A 7,819-nucleotide genomic window follows, 5' to 3' on the forward strand; every position below is an offset into this window, starting at 1 on the left:
TTGTCATGGCCTACCTTTTCGCTTCAACCTCGGGACCTGACGGTCCGGAGTGTGTCCGAATACCCTTGCGGTTATATAAGAACCGGGGTATGCATGGAGACCAGGCGTAGGGGTCATTAGTGCTTGAACAGACAAGTGCCCAACTAGTTATGTTATATTACATGGTTAGTAAGAAACATCTTCCAGGGTGAATAGTTCCGTTAGGGGTTCCTTTCCCTGGGAGGCATGCCCTAAAGTGCATGTCCATTCTGCGAAAAGAGACGCAGGAAAAACATCTAGGGGCGTATAGATAAATAAGTGAAAAAAAAGATCAACTTTAGTTCACCGACCGAAAATTCCCTTAAGAACGCTAGCTTTCGGCTTCACCCAGTCTGAGGTACACATCCGGCTGACCCGGCAGTAATAATCGCAGAGGTGCTCCCTTTACCACCTAGCCAAACAATTGGGAACGTAGGGGTAAGCACAGGAGCCAGGCAACCCAGCTTGGCCAAAACTTAAGTCATATTGATGCATATAATGATGAATAAAAGGTACATGCGGAAGTGTGACACATGTGTTGGGCATGAAGCCCGTATAAATAAGCTTCTGTTTAAAGAAGCCCCCAGGTTTAATGAGCACAGATAGCGCATCACTTTATGTGCCTTTAAAGGCTATAAGAGAGAGAGAGAGAGAGAGAGAAGAAGGAGAGAAATGTAAGACAGAAAGTATATAAAAAATGGACAGAGGAAAGAGACGAACACAGAGTCCGGCTCTAGGCATAGAATCTTCGGAGACGGGCTGCGTTCCATGGGTTCGGCTCAAGTCGGTTATCTGATGCATCTCGCAGGCGGTACGCTCCACCAGTCAGGACTTGGTCAATTATGAAGGGACCTTCCCACTTGGGCTTGAGTTTGTCCTTTTTCTTATCCGGCAGGCGTAGAACTAATTCGCCAACATTGTAATTTTTGGCCCGTACTTCTCTGCTTTGGTATCTTCGAGCCTGTTGTTGATAGAATGCGGAATGGGCTTTTGCCACGTCATGCTCTTCCTCCAAGGCGTCCAAACTGTCCTACCGATCGAGCTCGGCTTCTCTTTCTTTGTACATGCGCACTCGAGGTGAGTCATGAATTATGTCGCAGGGCAAAACTGCCTCTGCGCCGTACACCATAAAGAATGGTGTGTATCCGGTGGTGCGATTCGGCGTGGTCCGCAGCCCCCAGAGTACAGAGTCGAGCTCCTCTACCCAGTGCGTATTAGATTCCTTAAGGGACCGCACTAATCTGGGTTTGATGCCACTCATGATAAGACCATTTGCACGTTCGACCTGGCCGTTAGTTTGTGGGTGATAGACGGAAGCATAATCGAGCTTGATGCCCATGTTTTTGCACCAGAGTTTTACCTCGTCGGTCGTAAAGTTCGTGTCGTTATCAATGATGATGCTGTGGAGGACGCCGTAATGGTGTACAACCCGGATATAAAGTCTATCACCAGTCCGGATTCGGCCGTCTTAACAGGCTTGGCTTCTATCCATTTGGTGAACTTATCCACCATGACCAGTAAGTATTTTTTCTTGTGGGTTCCGCCTTTAAGGGGTCCAACCATGTCAAGCCCCCAGATCGCGAAGGGCCAAGTGATGGGGATAGTTTGGAGGGCGGTGGGTGGCATATGGATTTGGGTTGCAAAAAACTGGCAACCGACGCATCGTTGGACTAAGTCCTGGGCGTCTGCCCGGGCCGTCGGCCAATAAAAGCCTGTACGGAAGGCCTTGCTTACAAGGGACCGAGCTGCAGGATGATGACCGCCGAGTCCGGCATGAATTTCAGCCAGGAGGTTCCGCCATTCCTCTTCGGAGATGCACCTTTAAAGCACTCCGGTAGTGCTTTTCTTATAAAGCTCTCCCTCATGGACTTTATAGGCTTTAGATGGCCGCACTATGCAGCGTGCCTCATTTTGGTCCTCGGGGAGTTCCTGCCTAGTAAAGTAGGCGAGGAATGGTTCTGTCCACGGGGCGATGACGGCCATTATTACATGGGCTGAAGGTGTTATTTCATTCGCAGAGCCTCCAATTATGTCAGAGTGTTCGGTGTCGGGCAGTGCGGTTGGGTCCGGGCTGTTATTGCCGGGTTCCCCTTCCCATACTACGGATGGCTTGAACAGCCTTTCCAAGAAGATGTTGGGGGGGGACTACATCGCGTTTTGCACCGATGCGTGCCAGGACATCTGCCGCATGATTATTTTCCCGGGCTGTATGGTGAAATTCGAGCCCTTCGAACCGAGCTGACATTTTTAGGATGGCATTGCAATAAGCTGCCATTTTTGGATCCTTGGCATCAAAGTCTCCATTTATTTGGGATATTGCGAGGTTCGAGTCCCCGCGCACCTCTAGGCATTGAATGCCCATGGATACTGCCATCCGGAGACCATGTAAAAGGGCCTCATATTCGGTTGCATTGTTGGAGTCTGTATACATTATCTGGAGTACGTATTGAACTGTGTCTCCTGTGGGGGACGTCAAAATGATGTCAGCCCCTAGACCGCCAACATTTTGGAGCCGTCGAAGTGCATGACCCAGTTTGGATATGTGCCGTACTCTTTAGGGAGTTCGGCCTCCGTCCATTCTGCGACGAAGTCGGCCAAAACTTACGACTTGATAGCTCGCGGTGGCTTGTAAGTTATGTCGAACGGGAGGAGCTCAATGGCCCATTTTGCAATCCGGCCCGTCGCGTCGCGGTTGTTTATAATATCGTTAAGTGGCACTTCCGAGGCTACTGTTATTGAACACTCTTGAAAGTAGTGTCGCAGCTTCCAGGATGCCATAAATACCACGTACGCAATCTTTTGATAATGCGGGTACCGTGACTTGCACGGAGTAAGGACAGTGGACACATAGTAGACTGACTTTTGAAGGGGGAATTTGTGTCCGTCTGTTTCTCGTTCGACGACGAGTACTGCGCTTACGACCTGATGGGTTGCTGCAATGTATAATAGCATTGGTTCACCAATGTTTGGCGTGGCCAGGACTGGGTTTGTTGCCAATCTGGCTTTTATTTTGTCGAGTCTGGCCGTGGCTGCATCCGTCCACTCGAAGTGTTCGGTGCGCCGAAGGAGGCGATAAAGGGATAGGGCCTTTTCTCCTAAGCGGGAGATAAAGCAGCTTAGAGCTGCCACGCATCTGGTTAATTTTTGTATTTGTTTGAGGTCCTTCGGGATATCCAATTGTGAAAGAGCTCGGATCTTGGCTGGATTTGCTTCAATTCCTCTACCGGATACACTGAAGCCCAAGAGCTTTCCAGTTGGAACGCCGAAAACGCATTTTTCCGGGTTGAGCTTGATGTCGTATGTTCGGAGGTTATCGAATGTTAGCCTCAAGTCGTCTACTAGAGATTTGACATGTATTGTTTTAACGACCACATCATCTACATATGCCTCTACTGTTTTGCTGATCTGGTTTGCCAGACATGTCTGAATCATGCGCTGATATGTTGTGCTGGCGTTTTTGAGCCCGAAGGGCATTGTGTTGAAGCAGAATGGGCCGTATGGTGTGATGAATGCCGTTGCGGCTTGGTCTGACTCTGCCATCTTTATTTGATGGTAGTCGGAGTATGCGTTGAGGAAACACAACGAATCATGTCCTGCGGTAGCGTCGATAATTTGATCGATGCGGGGGAGAGGGAAGGGATCCTTTGGGCAAGCCTTGTTAAGGTCTTTGAAATCAACACACAGGCACCAGGATTTGTCCTTCTTTGGTACCATCACCAGGTTTGCTAACCAGTCCAGGTGTTTTATATCTTTGACGAATTCGGCCTCCAATAGCTTGGCTAGTTCCTCTCCCATGGCATGTCTCTTAGGTTCGGAAAAACGCCAAAGAGCCTGTTTGACTGGCTTGAATCCTTTTAGGATATTTAAGCTATGTTCGGCCAGCCTGCGTGGGATTCCTGGCATGTCTGAAGGGTGCCAGACGAAAATGTCCCAGTTCTCTCGTAGGAACCCTCGTAGTGTGGCGTCTACATCAGGGCTTAACTGTGCCCCGATGGAAGCTGTTTTATTGGGGTCCGTTGGATGGACCTGGAATTTGACTATTTCGTCCGCCGGTTTAAAGGAGGTGGACTTGGATCTTTTATCGAGTATCACATCGTCCCTATTCACTATGGAGTGCAGCACAGTCAGTTCCTCAGTCGCTAGGGCTTCAGATAGCACCTCGAGGGCCAGTGCGACTGTCTTGTTTTCGGCGCGGAGTGCTATGTCCGGATCACTAGCGAGAGTGATGATTCTGTTAGGCCCAGGCATCTTGAGCTTCATGTACCCGTAATGGGGTATTAATTGGAAGACTGTAAACGCTTCCCGCCCTAGCAGAGCGTGATATCCGCTACTGAACGGGGCCACCTGGAACGTGACCTCTTCGGACCTGTAATTATCCGGCGTGCCGAACACCACATCTAGTGTAATTTTTCCTATACAGCGCACTTCCCGACTGGGGATTATTCCTCTAAAGGTTGTGCTACTTCGCTCAATGCGGTTCCAGTCTATTTCCATTTTTGAAGGGTTTCCTCATAAATGAGGTTCAATCCGCTGCCGCCATCCATGAGTACCTTGGTAAGACGAAAGCCGTCCACTATTGGACTAAGGACCAATGCGGCTGGTGCTCGGGCTGTTCGGAATTTAGGTTCATCACTGGCGTTAAAAGTAATAGCCGTGTCACTCCATGGGTTTATTGTTGCTACTTGGTAGACTTCGGCAAGGCTGCGGAGTGTTCTTTTTCGCATATTATTTGATGCGAAAGTCTCGAAGACTGTTAAAACCGTACTGGTTTCTCTGGGGTGGCTTTCTGTGGCTTCTGGAATTAGAAGATCTTAGCCAATTTTTGCCATCTGCCGGAGTATCCAACATGCTCTAAGGCTGTGAGTTATTGTGGCGCCCTCTGCACTGTGAATTTTGCAGGGTCCATTAAGCCATCCTTCCAGCACGGTTCCGTGCCCTGTAGAGGGCTTTTGCCTTTTGGTATTGAACCCGGGTGTCTGGCAACGATGCACCCTTTTATTTCGGACTGGGTTCGTATTCAGGGCCGGATTGTCCCAAAATTTTATTTCGGTTCTCCAGGCGCTTTCCATCGCACAGTACTTTCGTACTATGGACGCCAAGTCAGCGAAGCATGTAATATCACGGCGACTTATGGTGTTGAGGATTCCCTTGTCCGTGCAATTACTGCAAAAGAATGAAATTGCATCTTCCTCGCGGCAGTCCTTTATCATGTTCATAACCAGGAGGAATCTGGCCCAGTAATGATGTACTGTTTCTTCGGGCTCTTGCCTAATTTGGGATAGATCGCTTATGTATGGGTGGGTGGGTGGAATCAAATCCGAAACCTCATCCAATCTGAGACCCAAGGGCCAAGGAGTTTCCGAACTCGAAAGTTTGGATTCTTGGATGCCGTCCAATGAATCTAGCCCGTCGCCTGACTTTAAGTTCAGGTCTTGAGTGATGTCCTCCCCTCCGCGGGTATCCGTCTTGGAGGGATCGGGAATCCGGATATAGCTAGTCCTTAAGATAGATGAAGGGTTGCCGCACTGTCCCTCTACCACGGCAACGTGATGGGTGACCTAGGGAGAGTTAATCTCTCTCAGATCGGGTTTAGGCCCAATCTGGTCGTAATCCGTAGCGACTCCCAGGGCGGCGATGCGATCCAAGAGCTCGTTTAGGGAAGAGAGCTCCATTGGATCTAGCTGCTCGGTGAATTCCAAGCTGACGTGAAGATTGCTTTCGATGACCCGAGAGGTCATCGTCGGTGCAGCAGCCAAACAGGCGGTCATAAGGAAACCACCTAGCCAGAGAGTTTGGCCGACAGCCAAAGCTCCCTTAGCAACAGTGCCGTCTTTAAAGACGGGATGAGGCATCCTTCCTGATGGCGACGGCACACAGGAACTCTCAATGAAAGCACCAATGTCGGTGTCAAAACCGGCGGATCTCGGGTAGGGGGTCCCAAACTGTGCGTCTAGGCGGATGGTAACAGGAGGCAGGGGACACGATATTTTACCCAGGTTCGGGCCCTCTTGATGGAGGTAAAACCCTACGTCGTGCTTGATTAATATTGATGACATGGGTAGTACAAGAGTAGATCTACCACGAGATCAAGGAGGCTAAACCCTAGAAGCTAGCCTATGGTCTGATTGTTGTTCCTACGAACTAAAACCCTCCGGTTTATATAGACACCGGAGAGGGCTAGCGTTACACAGAGTCGGTTACAATGGTAGGAGATCTACATATCCGTGTCGCCAAGCTTGCCTTCCACGCCAAGGAAAGTCCCTTCCGGACACGGGACGAAGTCTTCAATCTTGTATCTTCATAGTCCAGGAGTCCAGCCGAAGGTATAGTCCGTCTATCCGAACACCCCCTAATCCAGGACTCCCTCAGGCAGCAAGTCACGTATTGTATTGTTGCCATCGAGGATAACAAGATGGGGTTTTCATCATATTGCATGAGTTTATCCCTCTACATCATGTCATCTTGCTTAAGGCGTTACTCTGTTTTCATTAACTTAATACTCTAGATGCATGCTGGATAGCAGTCGATGAGTGGAGTAATAGTAGTAGATGCAGGCAGGAGTCGGTCTACTTGTCTCGGACGTGATGCCTATATACATGATCATACCTAGATATTCTCATAAATATGCTCAATTCTGTCAACTGCTCAACAGTAATTTGTTCACCCACCATAGAATACTTATGCTCTCGAGAAAAGCCACTCGTGAAACCTATGGCCCCCGGGTCTATCTTCATCATATTAATCTTCCAATACTTATTTATTTCCTTTGCTTTTATTTTACTTTGCATCTTTATCATAAAAATACCAAAAATATTATCTTATCATATCTATCAGATTTCACTCTTGTAAGTGGCTGTGTAGGGATTGACAACCCCTATTCGCGTTGGTTGCGAGGATTTATTTGTTTTGTGCAGGTACGAGGGACTCGCGTGTAGCGTCCTATTGGATTGATACCTTGGTTCTCAAAAACTGAGGGAAATACTTACACTACTTTGCTGCATCATCCCTTCCTCTTCGGGGAAAACCAACGCAGTGCTCAAGAGGTAGCACTGTGCAGACCCCACTTCATGGTGCCTGGTGAGACAGCGTCAGAGGCTTCAAGACCGTGTTGATGCAGGGTGGTGGACGGTATGGTGGTGTGCTCCGAAGCAGCCGGGGTGATGGTTGGGGTCGGGAGAAATCCCTGTCGGCATGTCCGGCACCAATGTGGTGGCGCTTGAGGGTGCCATCGGACCTTCCTGGAGGGCGTCGGGTGCTACCCTCCCTTTCTCCTCGCCGTGTACCGGGGGAAACCCTTGGCAGCACCGTTGTCATGGTCGCATCCCTTCTTGGATGTTTTGATTGGTACCGGCGCTTCGGAGTCTAGGTGATTGGTGGGAGATCTCCGGTGGGTGCAACGACTTCTTCGTTTTTGTTGATCGGTCATTGTCAGCATTTGTTCCTTTTGTATTTTCTTTTTCATTTCTTTTGGGCGCGATTGTGTTTCTTCCACCCCGTCACCTATCGTTGGCTGTATCGGGCGTGTTTGCTATATTAATATAGTGGGACACAAGCCTATTTCAAGAATATGGGTTTACTCGATATGTTTGAAGTTTTCGCTAGATGGCTTCAATTGGTTTGCATCAGCTCGACCAAATGGTCACATCTATGAAGGTATAAGCTTGATATGTATGGATGTCCTTTTGATATTAGTTCGTCTGTGCGCAACGACACAGTGATCATGGGATCACCGTAGGATATACAGTGCTGGCCTCAGGCAGCTCAGACGCGTCCTCACCAGGGAGAAGCTAAGTCTTTGAAA

This window comes from Triticum dicoccoides, chromosome 3A, assembly GCF_002162155.2.
Source record: "Triticum dicoccoides isolate Atlit2015 ecotype Zavitan chromosome 3A, WEW_v2.0, whole genome shotgun sequence".
Classification (NCBI taxonomy): domain Eukaryota; kingdom Viridiplantae; phylum Streptophyta; class Magnoliopsida; order Poales; family Poaceae; genus Triticum; species Triticum dicoccoides.